Below are 20,120 nucleotides of genomic sequence, written 5' to 3' on the forward strand. Positions count from 1 at the left end.
CATTGATTGCTTTAATGAAACATATTTGCAAACATTTTGGTTTAATTCGGTGCGTGCTTTGAATAAATTAACCGTCCTTCTAAACTGCCACCCAACCTCCTTTTCCTTTCCTCTCTAAAGTTCTTAAACTTAAGGTGAGGTGAGAGTGACTGCTCTTGACATCAAGGCAGCATTTGACCGAGTGTGGCATCAAGGGGCCCTAGCAAAATTGGGGTCAATGAGGATCAGGGGGAAAACTCTCTGCTGGTTGGAGTCATACCTAGCACAAGAGAAGCTGGTTGTGGTTGTTGGATGTCAGTCATCTCAGCTCCAGGACATCACTGCAGGAGTTCCTCAGGGTTGTGTCCAAGGCCCAATCATCTTCAGCTGCTTCATCAATGATCTTCCTTCCACCATAAGGTCAGAAATGGGGATATTCACTGAAGACTGCACAATGTTCAGCACCATTCAAGACTCCTTAAACACTGACACAGTCTGTGTCCATATGTAGCAAGATCTGGACACCATTCAGGCTTGGGCTGATAAGTGACAAGTCATATTCATGTCACACAAGTGCCAAAAAATGGTCATCTCCAACAAAAGAGAATCTAACCCTTGATGTTCAATGGCATTACCATCACTGAATTCCCTCATTAACACCGTCCTGGGGGTTACCATTGACCAGAAACTGAACTAGACTAGCCATATAAATACTGTGGCTGCAAGAGCAAGTCAGAGGCTGGGAATTCTGTGAATCCCCTTTGACTCTCCAGTGCCTGGACACCATCTACAAGACACAAGTCAAGAGCTCGATGGAATATTTTCTACTTTCCTGGATGAGTGCAGCTTCAAAAATACACAGGAAGCTTGACACTATCAAGGGTAAAGCAACTTCCTTGATGGGCAGCCCATCCACCACCTTAAATATTCACTCCCTCCACCACCGATGCACAGTAGTAGTCATGTGTACCATCTACAAGATGTACAGTAGCAACTCACCAAGGCTCCTTCAAAGCACCTTCAAAACCCACAACCATTGCCATCTAGAAGGACAAGGGCAGCAGATAGATGGGAACATCACCACCTGGAAGTTCCCCTCCAAGCCACTCACCATCCTGACTTGGAAATATATCACCGTTCCTTCACTGTCGCTGGGTCAAAATCTTGGAACTCCCTTCCTAATAGCACTGTGAGTATACCTACACCACATGGACTGCAGCAGTTCAAGAAAGCAGCTCACCACCCCCTTCTCAAGGGCAATTAGGGATGGGCAATAAATGCTGGTCTACCCAGCAACACACAGGTCCTGTGAAAGAAAATGTAAAAAAAAAATGTCACCTCCCAGAATAAAGCCTTTCTTTCCCCCAACTCCATACTTGAGCTCACCTATCTGCCTGGTTACTACCTAAGAATGAGACAGACCATGCACAAATTTGGTGCCCTATTTGATCTGTGATGAGCTTTTTACATCATATCCGGTTCATCATGAGATCGCCTATATGCACCTCCGCAACATCACCAGTCTCAGCCTTGTCTCAGCTCAGCTGCTGCTACAACCCTTACCCATGACTTTGTTACCTCTGGTCTTCACCATTCCAATGCTCTTCTGGCTGGTGTCACATCTTACACCCTCCACAAACTAATCCTGCTACTCCTGTTTCACCTCGCACTAGGTTTGATTTGCCCATCATCTCTGTGTTTACTGATTTAGCCAGGGTTCCTGGCCCAGCAACTGCCTCAGTTTTTAAATCCCCATCCCTATTTTGGATCTGTACATGATCTCACATCTCTACATCTTTGTAACCTCCTCCAGCCCTACAAGCATCTGGGATTGCTTCACTCTTCCAATCTGGGACTCATGCATGTTCCTGATTTCAATTCTTCCACCATTGTTGGCCGTGTCTTCATTGCCTTGCCCCTAAGCTCTGGAATTCCCTCCCTAAACCTCTCCGCCTCTTTAACTCCTTTGCATCCTTTAGGATACTCCTTAAAACCAATCTCCTTGACCAAACTTTTGGTTACCTATCCTAAGATCACTTGAGTGGCTCAGTGTTAATTTGTGTTTGAACACGCTCCTGTGAAGCACCTTGGGACATTTTTACTACAGGAAAGGCACTATATAAAAGAAAACTATTATTATTGTAGTGTGCATTAAAGGAAATTCTTGGGATAAAGCAAAATAATATAACTTCATTATAAGTCCTCGAAATGTGAATTAAAAATAACTGTCCTGCCTGACACTTCACTGCAGTACTGAGGGACAACTGCACTGTCCGAGGGTCAGTACTGAGGGAGTGCTGCACTGTCAAAGGGTCTGTACTGAGGGAGTGCTGTACTGTCAGAGGGTCTGTACTGAGGGAGTGCTGCACTGTCAAAGGGTCTGTACTGAGGGAGCACTGCACTGTCCGAGGGTCAGTACTGAGGGAGTGCTGCACTGTCAAAGGGTCTGTACTGAGGGAGTGCTGCACTGTCAGAGGGTCTGTACTGAGGGAGTGCTGCACTGTCAGAGGGTCTGTACTGAGGGAGCACTGCACTGTCAGAGGGTCTGTACTGAGGGATTGCTGTACTGTCAGAGGGTCTGTACTGAGGGAGCACTGCACTGTCAGAGGGTCTGTACTGAGGGAGCACTGCACTGTCAGAGGGAATCCTGTACTGAGGGAGTGCTGCACTGTCAAAGGGTCTGTACTGAGGGAGCACTGCACTGTCCGATGGTCAGTACTGAGGGACTGCTGCACTGTCAGAGGGTCTGTACTGAGGGAGCACTGCACTGTCAGAGGGTCTGTACTGAGGGAGCACTGCACTGTCAGAGGGTCTGTACTGAGGGAGTGCTGCACTGTCAGAGGGTCTGTACTGAGGGAGCACTGCACTGTCAGAGGGTCAGTACTGAGGGAGCACTGCACTGTCAGAGGGTCTGTACTGAGGGAGTGCTGTACTATCGGAGGTGCCAACTTTTGGATGTGGTATTAAATCATCTGCCGCCTACAGTTTAACTCGATGAATCTGTGGCTTATTCAAGACCAGACATTGGATAAGCAGCGTGATGACACTGAACCAGTGGAAGTATTGAGACAAATGATAGAGAGATTATCATCAGCATATATGTGGATGAAAGAAGGAAATAGAAGAAGGAGAGAAACAAAGAAATAACTTTCATTTATATAACCCCTTGAATAACATCAGGACATACCAATGCGCTTTACAGCCCATGAAGTGCTTTTGAAGTGTAGACATAGCTGTAACTTCGGAAATGCAGCAGCGAATTTTCAGACAACGGGATCCCATAAAGAGAAGAGCAACAGTGACCGGATAATTTGATTTACTGACATAAGTTGATTGTAATCCACTTTATTGATCTTCTATCATAATTAATGGCAGGTTAACTAGATAAGTCAGCCAATATTTCCTTTCCTGGCCAACATTTATCCCTCAGTCACCATCATAAAGTGTAATTATCTGGTCATTATCACATCACTGTCTGTGTGAGCTTGCTGTATGCAAATTGGTTGTGTACATTATATAACAACATAAGAGTTGGAGTATACAATACAGCCCTTCAATCCTACTCCACATTCAATATGATCATGGTTCATTTCCACTTTCCCACCTGCTCCCCATATCCCTAAATTCCCTGAGAGACCAAAAGACTTTCCATCTCAGCCTTAAATATATTCAATGATGAAGCATCCACAACCCTCTGGGGTACAGAATCCCAAAGACTCACAACCCTCTGAGTGAATACATTTCTCCTCATCTCAGTCCTAAATGATTGTTCTCTTATCCAGGAACTGGATACTTATCCTTTGTCTTGAAGGTTCTCCAGCCAAAAAGAAACAACCTCCCTGTGTTTACCCTGTCAAGCCCCTTCGGTGCTCTGTATGTTCAAATGTGATCACCTTTAATTCTTCTAAACTCTAGAAAGCATAGGCCCAGTTTACTCAGCTTCTCACCATAGGACAACCCCCTCATACCAGAAGCCTATATGGTGAACGTACGCTGTATCGCCTCCAATGCAAGCATATCCTTCTTTATATATGGAGACCCAAAACTGTGTGTAATGTTCCAGGTTCACTCTCACCAAAGTCCTTTATAACTGTAGCATGACTTCCTTGCCCTTGAAATTCCCCTGAAATAAAGGCTAACATGCCATTTGCCTTCCTAATCACTTACTGTACCTGCGTGCCAACTTTCTGCATTCCTTCTACAAGTACACTCAAGTCTCTCTGAACATCAACATTTACAAGTTTCACATCTTGTAAAAAAATTTGCTTTTTAATTCCTAAGACTGTTAGAGACCCAGATACTTACCGTCGTTTTAGATCGGCAGTCGGAGGCTGGAAACTTCAGTTCCCATTGGGCCTCGGGACTTAGGAACATATGAAACAGGAGCAGGAGTAGGCCATTCAGCCCCTCGAGCCTGCTCCACCATTCAATAAGATCATGACTAGTCTGTGCTTTGAGTTCTACATCTACCCCCGATAACCCTTGATTCCCTTGCCTAACAAGAATCTATCTACCTCCATCTTAAGAATGTTCAGTGACCCCGCCTCCTCCGTCTTCTGAGGCAGAGTATTCCAAAGTCGCACAACCCTCTGAGGGGAAAAAAAAATTCTCCTTGCCTCCGTCCTTTAAAGGCAACTTTAAAAGATCCCCCCTTAGCTGTGGACTCACCCGCAAGTGGAAACATCCTTTCCCCATCCACCTTCTCAATACCATCGAGGAACTTATACATTTCAATCAAGTCATCCCTCAATTTTCTAAACTCCAGCGGAAACAAGTCCAGACTGTCTAATCTTTCCTCATAAGACAACTCACTCATTCCAGGTAACAATCTAATAAACCTCCTCTGAACCGCCTCCAATGCATTTACATCCTTCCATAAATAGGGGGACCAAAACTTCACACTGTATTTGAGATGCAGTCTCACCAATGCCGTATATAACTGAAACATAACACCCTTACTTTTATGACCAATCCCTCTTGTAATAAAGGATGGCATTCCATTTTCCTTCTTGGTAACATGCTGTACCTGCAAACTGACTTTTTGAGGTTCATGAACAAGGACACCTAGATCCCTCCACACCTCGAATACTGCAGCCGTTCTCTGTTTAAGTAATATTCTGCTTTTTTTAATGCTTCCTGCCAAAATGAACAACTTCACATTTTTACCGGGAAAAGGCTGACATGTGCAGTTAATCTTCTTATGTTCTTTAGACTGGGAACTAGCACTGGGCACACAAAAAAAAAGGGAAGTGAAGGAGTGAAACGGTGCAAAACTACAGGTCATGTGACCTGGAACCAGGGAGCCATTTGAGAGAAGGTGTCCCATGGAGCAGGACACGGGAGGGGTGGGGGGGTGGGGGAGGGGGAGGGGGGAGCAGAGACAGGGTCCCAAACTAAGGAGAAGGTCCCAAACTAGGGAGTGGGTTGTGGAAGAAAGTCCCAGGCAGGGACAAAGACATGGATTAGAGATAGATCCCATCGAGTCAAGATAGATGAAAAGAGCAGAGAAAAAGGCTCTGAGTTAAAGAGAGAGCTGCAGGGAGCAGACTTGAAGCAAAGCAGGCTCGAGAGAAGCCTAAGGATCTGTGAGGGCAGCCAAAGGTTGGTTGTAGGCCCTCAACTCCTTGTTGTAGGCCGTGAGGGCAAAGATACCCATTTGGAGCACTGTTTGACATGGCTGAAGATCTGAAAGTGTGCTTGGCGGGGGGTTGGGGTTGGTGGGGTTGGGGGGGCGGGGGTCGGGGGGGGTGGCGGATGGGGAGCGTAAAGCATGAGTGTACACGGAGATCCAGAGGAAAAAGAGTCTCAGAAGGTGAGATTGAAACCTTGGAGGTGGATTCTTGTTGAAGACGCCTGACTGGGAGCGACACTTGGACAGAATTCCAAGGTGGGTTCTTCAAATGTGGAGATTGGAAACCCTCATGAGAAAGACAGCATTCCAGTGAGACTGGTTGCCTCACGGTGTGACAGGCATCTGGGTGGGTTGTTGCGAAATCCATAGAATCTGCTTAGGTCACCTCTATCGTTTACTTTGGAGTGTGGTGTGTCTGACTACAGTTCACCAGTTGATTCACATGTACCTCATACTTATCCTGAATATCAGAGTGTAAGACAGATATGACAAACTGTTTTTATCTTTCTGAATTTGTATGTGTCTGTAAAGGTTTGGCTCAGCTGAAGGAATAATGACCAATTTATTCATTTTCTTGTGTTTGTAATGACATATTTCCAACCATTTTGTCTGGTGTAATATAGTTCATTTTTCCTGTTTAATATATGTTTTATTCTTTGCGTTAAAAGTTCATCAGCAGACTCCTGTGAATTTATTCAGTAACATACCTCCACAGTTTCAAAGAAAAATAAAAGCTAGGAAATATCAAGGCAGGTTTCACTCTGGGACCTGACTTGTCCAGTGTTAACATCAACTGCGATCATACCAAGACCGAAGTGAATAACCTCATACGCCCGCACTTTATACTCCATCTGCCATCTTATTACCCACTTTCCCAACTTGCCCATATCTCTTTGCAGCCTCGTTCTGTCCTCACAGCTCAGATTACCATCTAGCTCTGTATTGCCAGCAACGTTGGTAATATTATTAAGTCACTAATATGGATTGTAAAAAGCTGAATCACCAGCACTGATCCTTGTAGCACTCTGCTAGACAATTTGAAAATGCCCTGTTTGATCCCTACTCTCTGCTTCCTGTTGGTTAGCCAATCCACCATCCGTGTTAATATATTTCCCCACCTCCATGAATCCTCGTCTTGCACATTAACTTTTAATGTGGCATCTTATTGAATACCTTCTGGAAATACAATATTTACTTGCTCCCCTTTATCTAACCTGCTAGTTACATCTTCAAAAAACTCTAATAAATTTATCAAACATGATTTCCCTTTCACAACACCATGCTGACTACACAATAAGTTCTATCATTTCCCTGTCACTGATGCTAGGTTATTTGGCCTGTAGTTCCCTGTTTCCTCTCTCTCTCCTTACTTGAAAAGCAGTGTTACATTTGCTAACTTCTAATCCGCTGGGAGTCTTCACAACACTGAATACATTTCCAAAGTACTTAATTGACTGTGAAGTGTTTTGAGACTGTGGTTTTGAAGGACGCTCTATACCGGCAAGTCTTTCTTTCCCTACACGATCACTCAAAGCTAGTTTTGTCCTCACTCCTTTGCTAACAGTCTGTCTTGAATACAAAAATAAATTCCACTTGAGATGTTTTGATTTGGATAAAGGAAAATTGTGTGGTCTTAGTAACAGACCCCTGAAGAATGTCAATCTGCAATAAGAATATGCCCTGTCTGTGACTTGTTCATTTCTGTAACAACCTCATGGAAGTGATACAGATTCTGATCTTGTAGCACCAAAACATGTTATCCAGACAGAAGGTATCATCTTTTTGTTGTTGCTGCTGGTTTTTATTCATGGCTATTGCTGTGACTTAATGTGTTTTGCTTCACTTTACAGGAGCAAACTGGTTGGAGAGTTGTGTTGCTTTACTGAAATGGCATCAGGAATATTATACATCACATATTCCCAGAGATGGTAACACACAATAGAAGCAGATACTTATTGGGTTGGATTTTCCACTTCTGTGAATGGTCATGTCAGTCTTAACAATGGAAAAATTCTGCTCGCACCCAGTTATTTAATTCCCCCAGCCTTAATTGGTTAAATCTGTCAAATGTGGCCTTTGGACTCGACACTTGCGGCAATCATCTTGTTTCATTGACCATTGCTGGGTCAAACTGGGCACACAATCCTCAACAGCATTGGGTTTTATCTCCCTGCTTTACCTTTATGTTTTTCTGATGAGCTCTGCACTCATCAAGGTGATGGAGACCAGTGCTGGGTGGGGGAAAACTTTCATACAACCATACAAATTAGGAGCAGGAGTAGGCCACTTGGCCCCTCAAGCCTGCGTTGCCATTCAATAAGATCATGGCTAATCTGAATGTAACTTCAACTCCACATTCCTGTCTACCCCCAATAACCTTTCAACCCTCGTTAATCAAGAATCTATCCAGCTCTGCCTTAAAAATATTCAAAGACTCTGCTTCCACCGCCTTTTGAGGAAGAGAGTTCCAAAGATTCACAACCCTCTGAGAGAAAAAAAAATTCTCATCTCTGTCTTAAATGAGCGATCCCTTATTTTTAAACAGCAACCCCTAGTTTTAGATTTTCCCACAAGAGGAAACATCCTCTCCACGTCCACCCTGTCAAGACCCCACAGGATCTTAAAAGTTTCAATTAAATTGCCTCTTACTGTTCAAAATTCCAGCAGATACAAGCCTAACCTGTCCAGCCCTTCCTCATAAGACAACCCACCCATTACTGGGATTTGTCTAGTCAACCTTCCCTGAATGTTTAAATCTTTCTTTAAATAAGGAAACCAGTGCTGTACATAATACTTCAGATATGGCCTCACTAATGGCCTCACTGTACAACTGAAGCATAACCTCCCTACTTTTGTAATTAATTCCCTCACAATAAACAATAACATTCTATTAGCTTTCCTAATGACCTGCGGTACCTGCACGCTAACCTTTTGTGATTCATGCACTAGGACACCCAGATCCCTCTGAATCCCAGAGCTCTACAATCTCTCACCATTTAGATAATAAGCTTCTATTTTATTCCTCCTGTCAAAATGAACAATTTCATATTAGTGACTTAATAATGTGTCCAACATTTGCCCACATTATACTCCATTTGCCAGATCTTTGCCCACTCAGTTAACCTATCGATCTGACTTTGTAGCCTCGTTACATCCTTTTCTCAACTTACTTTCTAGCTATCTTTGTGTCATCAGAAAAATGAGTCACCATTCCTTCAGTCCCCTTTATCCTAGTCATTCATATAAATTGTAAAAGGTTGAGGCCCCAGCACTGATCCCACTGACACCCCACTCATCACATCCTGCCTACTCTCTGCTTCCTGTTAGCTAGCCAATCTCCTATCCATGCCAATATGTTACCCCCTACAACATGAGCTTTTATTTTCTGCACTTTGGGTTGTCAGTGACAGCATTTCCCATTGCTGTTGTGCGCTGGTCAGTTACAGAGCCACACTGTCCAAATAATGCTCCTCAGGCCAACCTAATGCCCCAGTGCCATTAATCATCTGTTCCTCCATAGCCACCATCCTGAGTTATTTTGTCAATTTAACACCACGTGGCACTGAGGGCAGTACGATGGTGATTATGGCCAGAATTTTACCTATGGTGGGCAGGCTGGGCGAGAGTGGGTGTGGGTGGGCGCGGAGCCGATCGCTGCCCATGATCAGCTCCACCGCTGCCATTTAACACGGGCGGGTAAATTAAGGCCAGTCCAGTGTAAATCGCGGCTCCCGAGATCAGCAGGAAGGGGTGGGCAGCGGTGGGAGGCCCACGTTCGCTGGGTCCAATGGCGACCCGGCGGCCTATTCAAAGATGGCGCAGGCAGCAGTCCTAAGGCTGCCACTGATGTCGGTCAGGAGCACGATGAAGAATATCCTCGGAGATCAGGCCCGGTGGGAGGGCAGGTCGATGGGGTGTTCAGCCCTGAGGTTTTCAGATGAGTGCCTCGCGCCCCCCCTCCTCGAGGAGGTGGCAGCACGACACAGGATCCTTGTGCCAAGGGGCGAGAGGAGGAGGCCCCCCCACCATCTAACAAAACCTGCCGGAGAGGAGGTTGCAGTACACGATGTGCTAAGACACAACTGGGTGCAGCGCCTCAAGCGGTTTTATGACCTCCTGCGATCAGGAAGGGTGAGTACCGTGTTGGCATGGGTCACTTAGCACAGCAGTTAGGTTGTTCCCCCCTCCCCACCCCATCCCACCACACACCTCAGAATTTTGTTTTTGTATTCATTCATTCATTCATGGTATGTGGCCCTTGCTGGCTGGGCCAGCATTTATTGCCCATCCCTAGTTGCCTGTGAGAAGGTGATGGTGAGCTGCCTTCTGGATCCGTTGCAAGTGGTGTAGGTACTCCCACAGTGCTGTTAGGGGGCGAGTTCCGGATTTTGAACTAGCGACAGTGGTGGAGTGCTGAAACATTTCCATGTCAGGATGCTGAGTGACTCAGAGGGGAACTTCCAGGTGGTGGTGTTCCCATCTATCTGCTGCCCTTATCGTCCTGGTAGTGTTTGTGGATTTGGAAGCTCTTAGAGTGTGAGTGGCAAATATGATGGAGGCAGCACCTGGGCTAGGGGGTGAGCCCTGGCTGCTTGGAATGAATGCATTTCGGCTCCAGGGTCATGAATCGGCTGAGCCCTGCAAGGGTTTCACTCAGGTGGGGTTGGCCAGGCTGCAGTGACAATGCAGGTACAGGGTGGACTAATCAATGCTCCTCTCTCCTTTCAGGAGAAGACAGCCCACAATCATGCAGAGAGGCTGTGGACTGGCTGGGGGCAGCCCCACCTTCTCATCATCACCAGATACTATCAGGAGGCCCTGGAGCTGGAGAGGCGCCATTCACCCAGGTCAAGCGGCCGCGGTGAGGTTGGGGTGTCACTGGGAGGTAAGAGTGCCGAGCACTGAGGTCACAATGTCTGTCAGTGCAAACATTCCACTGTTGACTGTACATTGATTTCAGCCTCCAACATGGGATCCCCATTGACACTGGAAGGAGAAGCACATCCAGATCCGGGTGCCAGGCATGCACATTAACAGTGTAACCACTTCTACTAATCAAATGTCCTTGTTCTTCCTTTCAGCCTCACCAGAGCAGCCCGGACTCAGGAGGCAGAGGGACTGCCGCTGACCCCTGAGGGCACAGAAGACATGAACACACCAGCCTCACACCCTCTCAGCCAGGCAGGCACCAGCGCAGATACCAGCACCTTGGTGGGAAGGCCAACAGGACAGCAGGCTGTCTCCAATACCGGTGCCAGCAAGGGGGGAGCACTTGGACAGAGCACCCGCAAGCTTAAGTGTGAATGACTTTAGGCCCAGCACAGGCTTATCACTAGTGGTTTTCTTTTGCCTTGCTTTTGTTACTGTTAAGTTGGTGTGCTGTTCAACACATTTGAATACTTTGATTTCTGTATGCCAAGCTGCAAATCATTAAATGTCTTTGTGTTCAGCAAGCCTTCGGGTGCTTCATTAGTTCTGCAGGCGCAGGGGAACCCATGATGTTATGAGTGATTTGTTTGTCATTGAGCTTTACTGAAATGACACATAGGGTATGTTGTTCACCAAGCAAATGTGGCTCTCGGATATTGAGTATGGAGCCTGCAGCCCTGGCATGTGTTGCTGGTTCACCTTTGGTAGGCTAGCTGAAGGAACGTTGGATCAAAGCCTCTCGGGTATCACGGTCTCCCTGGAGGTTGCCCAGGTCGGCATCTATCACAGAATCACAGTGCAGAAGAGGCGCTTTGGCCCATCAATTCTGCACTGACACATGAGAAACACCTGACCTACCTACCTGACCCCATTTACCAGCACTTGGCCCATAACCTTGAATGTTATGATGTGCCAAGTGCTCATCCAGGTACTTTTTAAAGCATATGAGACAACCCGCCTCCACCACCCTCCCAGGCAGCGCATTCCAGACCCTCACCACCCTCTGGGTAAAAAAGTTTTTCCTCACATCCCCCCTAAACCTCCTGCCCCTCACCTTGAACTTATGCCCCCTTGGGACAGACCGTTCAACTAAGGGTAACAGCTGCTCCCTATCCACCCTGTCCATGCCCCTCATAATCTTGTACACCTCCATCAGGTCCTCCTCAGTCCTCTCTGCTCCAACGAAAACAACCCAAGTCTATCCAACCTCTCTTCATGACTTAAATGTTTCATCCCAGGCAACATCCTGGTGAATCTCCTCTGCACCCCCTCCAGTGCAATCACATCCTTCCTATAATGTGGCGACCAGAACTGCACACAGTACTCCAGCTGTGGCCTCACCAATGTTCTATACAATTCCAACATGACCTCCCTACTTTAGTAATCTATGCCTCGATTGATAAAGTTAAGTAACCCATATGCCTTTTTCACCCACCCCACTAACATGCCCCTCTGCCTTCAGAGAACTATGGACACACACGCCAAGGTCCCTTTGTTCCTCAGAACGTTCTAGCGTCATGCCGTTCATTGAATACTTCCTTGTGAAATTACTCCTTCCAAAATGTATCACCTCACACTTTTCAGGGTTAAATTCCATCTGCCATTTATCTGCCTATTCGACAATCCCGTCTATATCTTCCTGTAGCCCAAGGCTCCCAACTTCACTGTTAACCACCCGGCCAATCTTTGTGTCATCCGCAAACTTACTAATCCTACCCCCCACATTGTCATCTATTTTGTTTATATAAATGACAAATAATAGGGCACCCAGCACAGATCCCTGTGTATGGCACTGGACACTGGCTTCCAGTCACTAAAGCATCCTTCTGTCATCACCCTCTGCTTCCTACAACTAAGCCAATTTTGAATCCACCTTATCAAATTACCCCGTATCCCATGTGCCTTTGCCTTCATTATAAGTCTCCTATGTGGGACCTTGCCAGAGGCTTTGCTGAAATCCATATAAACTACATCAACTGCACTACCCTCATCTACACATTTGGTCACCTCCTCAAAAATTCAGTCAAATTTGTTAGGCATGACCTCCCTCTGACAAAGCCATGCTGACTATCCCTGATCAAACATCGCCTTTCCAAGTGGAGATAGATTCTCTCCTTCAGAACTTTCTCCAATAGTTTCCCTACCACTGACGTGAGACTCACTGGCCTGTAGCTCCCTGGCTTATCTCTACAACCCTTCTTAAATAGCGGAACCACATTAGCTGTTCTCCAGTCCTCTGGCACCTCCCCTGTGGCCAGAGAGGATTTAAAAATTTGGTCAGAGCCCCTGCAATCTCCTCCCTTGCCTCCCTCAGCAGTCTGGGATACAAATCATCTGGACCTGGAGATTTGTCCACTTTAAGCCTACCAACACCTCCAATACCTTCTCACTCCCTATATCAATTTGCTCAAGAACCTCACAGTCTCTCAAACCGAGTTCGATACCTTCATCTTCATTCTCTTGGGTGAAGACAGACATGAAGTATTCGTTCAACACTCTAGCAATGTCCTCTGGCTCCACCCATAGATAGCCCCCTTGGTCCCTTATGGGCCCAACTCTTGCCCTGGTTATCCTCTTCTCATTGATATACTTATAGAATATCTTGGGATTTTCCCTACTTTTACCAGCCAGAGCTTTCTCATATCCCGCCTTTGCTCTCCTAATTGCTTTCTTAAACTCCACTCTGCACTTTCTGTACTCCACTAATGCCTCCGTTGATTTGTTTCCCTTGTACCTGCTAAAAGCCTCTCTTTTCCTTCTCATCGTAACGTGAATATCTTTGGTCATCCATGGTTCTCTGGGCTTGTTACTCCTTCCTATCATTCTATAGGGAACATGTTGAGCCTGTACCCTCCCCATTTCCTTCTTGAACAACCCCCACTGCTCTTCTGTAGATTTCCCCACAAGTAGCTGTTCCCAGTCTACCTTGGCCAGATCCTGCCTTATTTTACTAAAATCCACTCTCCCCCAATCCAAAACATTTTATAGCAACTTGCTTATTTCTTTGTCCATAGCAAACTTAAACTGTACCATGTTGTGGTCGCTATCACTAAAATGCTCCCTCACCACCACCTCAGCCACCTGTCCGGCTTCATTCCCCAGAATTAGGTCCAGCAATGCACCGTCCCTTGTTGGACCCTTGACATATTGACTTAAATAGTTCTTCTATATATGAACAGGAGAGAGAGCACATCCAGTGTGGGACACAGCCAAAGTGGGTATTCAGAATTTTGTGCAAAGCAGGAATTTGGTGCATAGGGGAAGAGGTGCTCCTCATATTTTTTCCTTGCTCTCCAACTTCTTAAACCTTCAGAGCGTGCTGCAGCAGTCAAGGCTACAAGGGAAAGGAATCACTGGTAAGTAGTGGGTAAGGTATTTACTACTTTAATCGCATATAGTTTAAGGTCTTCATGTGGTTTGCAATTTGTATGCTCTGCAGTAATGAGGATCGGGAAAGAAGGACCCTAGAGTAATTGACTTAAAAGGGTTAATTTAAAGGGATAAGTCATGGCAGGAGCACTCAAAGCCGTGGTGTGCTCCTTGTGCTCCATGTGGGAAGGCGGGGACATTTCCAGTGTCCGGGACCAGCATGTGTGCAGGAAGTGTGTCCAGCTACAACTCCTAGAAGCTCGGGTTTCAGAGCTGGAACAGCGGCTGGGGACACTGTGGCACATCCGCGAGTCTGAGAGCATCATGGATACCATGTTTAGAGAGGTAGTCACACCACGGATGAAGGGTCTTGATTAAGGAAGGGAACAGGTGACCATCAGGCAGTTCAAGAGAAACAGGCAGGTGGTTCAGGAGTCTCCTGGGGTCCCGCTCGCAAATCGGTATTCCATTTTGGAGGCTGATGAGGGTGCTGGTTCCTCCAAGAGTGCGGACAGAACCAAGCTTCTGGTACCATAAGCAGCCTGTCTGTACAGGAGGGGAGGAAGGGAGGAAGTGCAATAATAATAGGGGATTCTATTGTCAGGGGAACAGATAGGCGCTACTGTGGCCGTCAACGTGACTCCAGGATGGTATGTTGCCTCCCTGGTGCCAGGGTCCGGGATGTCACTGAACGGCTGCAGGGCATCCTGAAGGGGGAGGGTGATAAGGCAGAGGTCATGGTACATATTAGTACCAACGATATAGGTAGAAAGAGGGATGAGGTCTTGCATCAAGAATTCAGGAATGCAGTTAGGCAGCAGACTAAAAAGCAAGACCTCTCGGGTTGTAATCTCTGGATGACTCCCAGTGCCACATGCTAGCGAGTTCAGAAATAGGAGAATAGCACAGATGAATAAGTGGCTTAAGAGTTGGTGCAGGAGGGAGGGTTTTAGATTCCTGGATCACTGGGAACGTTTCTGGGGAAGGTGGGACCTGTACAAGCGGGACAGTCTATATCTGAACCAAAGTGGTACTAACATCCTTGTGGGCAGGTTTGCTAGTGCTATTGGGAGGAGTTTAAACTAATTCGGCAGGGGGAGGGGACACAGAATGTTAGCAGAATAGGGACACATCATAATACAGTAAAACAATCAAGTCAGAGGGAGTACAGCGGCAATAAGCTTCAAGGGAGTAAGGCAAGGCTGGATGGCCTCTTTTTTAATTCCAGGAGTATTACAGGTAAAACGGATGAGTTAAGGGTGAGGACTAACACATGGAATTGTGATATAGTAGCCATCCACTGAGATGTGGTTGAGGGAGAGGCAGGATTGGCAGCTTAACATTCCGGGATGTGGAATCTTCAGGCAAGACAGGGGAGGGGGTAAAAGAGGAGGAGGCATTGCATTATTAGTTAAGGAGTCCGTTACTGCAGTAAGGAGAGATGATATATTGGAGGGGGCATCAAATAAAGCTTTGTGGGTAGAGCTTAGGAATAAAAAAGGGGCAGCCACATTATTAGGTGTTTATTATAGACCCCCAAATAGTCAGCAGGAAATTAAGGAGCAAATATGTGCACAATTTGCAGAGGTGTGTAAAAACAATAACAATAGGATAATTATATTAGGTGATTTCAACTTTCCCAACATTAATTGGGAGAGACATAGTGTTAAGGGCTTGGATGTAGTAGATTTCTTGAAATGTGTACAGGAGAACCTTTTGGGTCAATATGTAGAGGGTCCAACAAGGGACGGCACAGTGCTGGACCTAATTCTGGGGAATGAAGCCAGACAGGTGGCTGAGGTGGTGGTGGGGGAGCATTTTAGTGATAGCGACCACAACATGGCACAGTTTATGTTTGTTATGGACAGATAAATCGACAAGTTGCAAAAAAATGTTTTGGATTGGGGGAGAGTGGATTTTAGTAAAATAAGGCAGGATCTGGCCAAGATAGGCCGGGAACAACTACTTGTGGGGAAATCTACAGAGGAGTGGGAGACATTCAAAAGTAAATGGGGAGTGTACAGGCTCAACATGTTCCCTCTAGGGTGATAGGAAGGAGTAACAAGCTCAGAGAACCATGGATGAGCAGAGATATTCAGGTTATGATGACAAAGAAAAGAAAGGCTTTTAACAGGTACAAGGGAAGCAAATCAGCAGAGGCATTAGTGGAGTACAGACAGTGCAGGGTGGAGCTTAAGAAAGCAATTAGGAGAGCAAAGAGGGGATATGAGAAAGATCAAGCTGTTAAAGTAGGGAAAATCGCAAGATATTCTACAAGTATATCAATGGGAAGAGGATAACCAGGGAAAGAGTAGGGCCCATAAGGGACCAAGGGGGCAATCTATGGGTAAAGTCAGAGAACATCACTAGAGCGTTGAATGAATACTTCACGTCCATCTTCACCCAAGAGAATGAGGATGAAGGTATCAAACTCGGGGAGAGAGATTGTGAGGTTTTTAAACAAATTGATATAGGGAGTGAAAAGGTATTGGATGTGTTGGCAGGCTTAAAAGTGGACAAATCTCCAGGTCTGGGTGATTTGTGCCCCAGACTGCTGAGGGATGCAAGGGAAGAGATCGCAGGGGCTCTGACCCAAACTTTTACTTCCTCTTTGGCCACATGGAGGTGCCAGAGGACTGGAGAACAGTTAATATGGTTCCGCTATTTAAGAAGGGTTGTAGAGATAAGCCAGGGAAGGACAGGCCAGTGAGTCTCATGTCAGTGGTAAGGAAACTATTGGAGAAAATTCTGAAGGAGAGTATCTATCGCCACTTGGAGAGGCAAGGTTTGATCAGGGATAGTCAGCATGACTTTATCAGAGGGAGGTCATGCCTAACAAATTTGATTGAACTTTTGAGGAGGTGACCAGATGTGTAGATGAGGGTAGTGCAGTTGATGTAGTTTATATGGATTTCAGCAAATTCTTTGGCAAGGTCCCACATGGAAGACTTGTAAAGAAGGCAAATGCACATGGGATACAGGGTAATTTGATAAGGTGGATTCAAAATTGGCTTACTTGTAGGAGGCAGAGGGTGATGACAGAAGGACACTTTATTAACTGGAAGCCAGTGTCCAGCGATCTGTGTGCGGTCCCCTATTAATTGTCATTTATATAAATGTCATAGATGACTATGTGGGGGGTAGGATTAGTAAGCTTGAGGATGACACAAAGATTGGCCGGGTGGTTAATAGTGAGGTTGAGTGTCTTGGGCTACAGGAAGATATAGACGGGATGGTCAAATGGGCAGATAATTGACAGATGGAATTTAACCCTGAAAAGTGTGAGGTGATACACTTTGGAAGGAGTAATTTGACAAAGAAGTATTCAATGAATGGCATGACACTAGGAAGTTCTGAAGAACAAAGGGACCTCGGCGTGTGTGTCCATAGATCTCTGAAGGCGGAGGGGAATGTTAGTGGGGTGGTGAAAAAGGCATATGGGTTACTTAACTTTATCAATCGAGGCATAGATTACTAAAGTAGGGAGGTCATGTTGGAGTTGTATAGAACATTGGTGAGGCCACAGCTGGAGTACTGTGTGCAGTTCTGGTCGCCACATTATAGGAAGGATGTGATTGCACTGGAGGGGGTGCAGAGGAGATTCACCAGGATGTTGCCTGGGATGAAACATTTAAGTTATGAAGAGAGGTTGGATAGACTTGGGTTGTTTTCATTGGAGCAGAGAAGACTGAGGGGCGACCTGATGGAGGTGTACAAGATTATGAGGGGCATGGACAGGGTGGATAGGGAGCAGCTGTTCCCCTTAGTTGAAGGGTCAGTCACAAGGGGACATTAGTTCAAGGTGAGGGGCAGGAGGTTTAGGGGGGATGTGAGGAAAAACTTTTTTACCCAGAGGGTGGTGAGGGTCTGGAATGCGCTGCCTGGGAGGGTGGTGGAGGCGGGTTGCCTCACATCCTTTAAAAAGTACCTGGATGAGCACTTGGCACATCATAACATTCAAGGCTATGGGCCAAGTGCTGGTAAATGGGGTCAGGTTGGAAGGTCAGGTGTTTACCACATGTCAGTGCAGACTCGATGGGCCGAAGGGCCTCTTCTGCACTTTGATTCTGTGATTCTGCGATTTCAAAAAATCCACTCCATCCAAGCTGTTAACACTATGTCTATCCCAATTAATGTTGGGAAAGTTGAAATCACCTAATATAATTATCATATTGTTATTGTTTTTACACACATCCGCAAATTGTGCACATATTTGTGCCTCAATTTCCCACTGACTATCTGTGGGTCTATAATAAACGCCTATCAATGTGGTTGCCCCTTTTTTATTCCTAAGCTCTACCCACAAAGCTTCATTCGATGCCCCGTCCAAGATATCATCCCTCCCTTACTGCAGCAACGGACTCCTTAACTAATAATGCAATGCCTCCTCCTTTTTTACCCCCTCCCCTGTCTCACCTGACGACTCTATATCCCGCAAGGTTGAGCTGCCAATCCTGCCCCTTCCTCAACCACATCTCAGTAATGGCTACTATACCCCAATTCCACTTGTCAATCCTCAACCTTAACACATCCGTTTTATCTGTAATACTCCTGGCATTAAAGTAGCGGCCATCCAGCCTTGCCTTACTCCATTGAAATTTAATGCAGCTTTACTCCCTCTTACTTGATTGTTTTACTGTATTATGATGTCTCCCTATTCTGCTAACATTCTGTGTCCCCTCCCCCTGCTGAATTAGTTTAAAGCCCTCCCAACAGCACTAGCAAACCCACCCGCAGGGATGTTAGTCCCACTCTGGTTCAGATGTAGACCATCCCACTTGCCCCGCTATCCCCTCAGCATTCTCCTCAGCGTGCTCATCCTCGGACACATTACTGGACTCAACGTCTGCTGACAGAGCAGCTGCCTCAACAGCTTCTTTCTCCACCGCTTCCCCCGCTTTCCAGCACCAGATTGTGGAGAGTGCAGCATGCAACCACTATCAGTGACACCCAATCTGCGGCTTATTGGAGTGCGCCCCCTGAATGGTCCTTGCATCGGAAGCGCATCTTGAGAAGACCGATGGCTCTCTCCACCACAGCCCTTGTGGTGCCCTGGCTCCGATTGTTGCGCTGCTCAGCTTCTGTTCTTGGATAGCGGAGAGGCGTCATGAGCCACCTTCTGAGGGGATAGCCCTTGTCACCCAGCAGCCATCCATCCAGCCGGGCTGGAGCACTGAAGAGCCCCGGCACCTGGGAGTGTCTGAGGATGTAGGTGTCGTGGGAGCTGCCTGGGTACCTTGCACAGACTTGTAGAATCAGCATCCTGTGGTCACACACTATCTGCACGTTCATGGAGTGGAAGCCCTTCCTGTTGGTGAAGGCACCGGGCTCACCTGCTGGCGCCTTGCTGGCCACATGTGTGTGACCGATTACATCCTGGATGCAGGTAATCCCGACAATCGCTGTAAAGCCTCTGGTTCACTCTGCCTGGTTGGCCTCATCCAAGTGGTAGTGGATGAAATTCAATGCACGCCTGAATAGAGCGTCTGTCACCAGCCTGACACAACTGTGTGTGTGGGAGACCCCACAAAGATCACCGACCGAGCCCCGGAAAGAGCCAGAGGCATAGAAGTTGAGGGCAGCTGTGACTTTTAGAGCCACTGGCATGGGGTGTCCACCCACACAGTCGGAGCTGATCTCAGGACCGATCACCTGACAGATGGAGGTCACTGTCTCCCTTGAGAGGCGGAGCCTCCTTCGGCATTGCACCTCAGACATATTGAGGTAGCTGCATCACCGCCTGTAAACCCTGGCAGCAGGATAGTGGCATCTTCTGCGGCCCCTTCCACCTTGGACTTCCTGTTGTCCTATGCCCCTTGTGCCAGCCCCTGTACTCCAACACGTGGCTCCCCTGGAGGCTGAATATGGACGCCTGGCCTTGTCCCCCTTCTGGCCCTCTCTCCCTCCTCAGAGGAGTGTTTCCAGTGGAGAGCAAATCCCCATTCCCAGGGTAAGGGAAGGTTTTCTGAGACCTGGAAAGCCCCAAGTGGCGTGAATCCTCCAGAGTCCTGAACTGGAGCCTGTTATGTCTGTCAAAGCAGCTCTGAAGCGAAGTGAAGTTGTCCTGTTCACAGGCAATTAGCAGTAAGTAACAAACTAAAGTTCCAACAACTCGCATTAGTGAGCCCACTCACCCATCTTATCCCGCCCGTGGATGAGGTTTTTAAAAATGTGACCTACCCGCCTGCTCGTTGCACCGGTGTGAGGCACA

The sequence above is a fragment of the Carcharodon carcharias genome, chromosome 8 (genome assembly GCF_017639515.1).
Source record: "Carcharodon carcharias isolate sCarCar2 chromosome 8, sCarCar2.pri, whole genome shotgun sequence".
Taxonomy (NCBI): Eukaryota; Metazoa; Chordata; class Chondrichthyes; order Lamniformes; family Lamnidae; genus Carcharodon; species Carcharodon carcharias.